A 565-nucleotide genomic window follows, 5' to 3' on the forward strand; every position below is an offset into this window, starting at 1 on the left:
AGGAAGGAAGGAAGGAAGGAAGGAGAAAGAAGAAGGAAGGAAGGAAGGAAGGAAGAAAGAAAGGGAAAAGAAAGAAGAAGGAAGGAAGGAAGGAAGGAAGGAAGAAAAGAAGGAAGAGAAAGAAAGAAAATAAAAGAAAGAAAAGAGGGAGGAAGAAGGAAAGAAAGAAAAAAAAAAAAGGAAAGGAGGAAAGAAGGAAGGAAGGAAGGAAGGAGGGAAGGGTGGGTTCTTGATGCACAGAGAAAGACCATTAAAACGTGAAAAGAGGAACGGACTCACACTGGAAAACTCTCCGAAGAGGGTGGAGGGAATCGATAGGCAGCAATGATCAAGTGTGCATTTAAAAGCAGTTACGGAATCGCGTTATCTGCACTAAGTTTTCTACTATTTCCTTCCTGCTCAGAAAGTCCAGGCTCTGAGGAAACACACAGAGGCCTGTCAGAACCAGCGCAATTCATAGACAGAGGGAGCAGCCAAGAAGTGGGTGCAGCCCAGACACCTAGATAAACAGAACCTGAGTCATCAGAGATCGGCTTCTTTGTCAAATCAAGGGGATTTTAAAGTT

This window comes from Lynx canadensis, chromosome D2 (assembly GCF_007474595.2).
Source record: "Lynx canadensis isolate LIC74 chromosome D2, mLynCan4.pri.v2, whole genome shotgun sequence".
NCBI classification, from domain to species: domain Eukaryota; kingdom Metazoa; phylum Chordata; class Mammalia; order Carnivora; family Felidae; genus Lynx; species Lynx canadensis.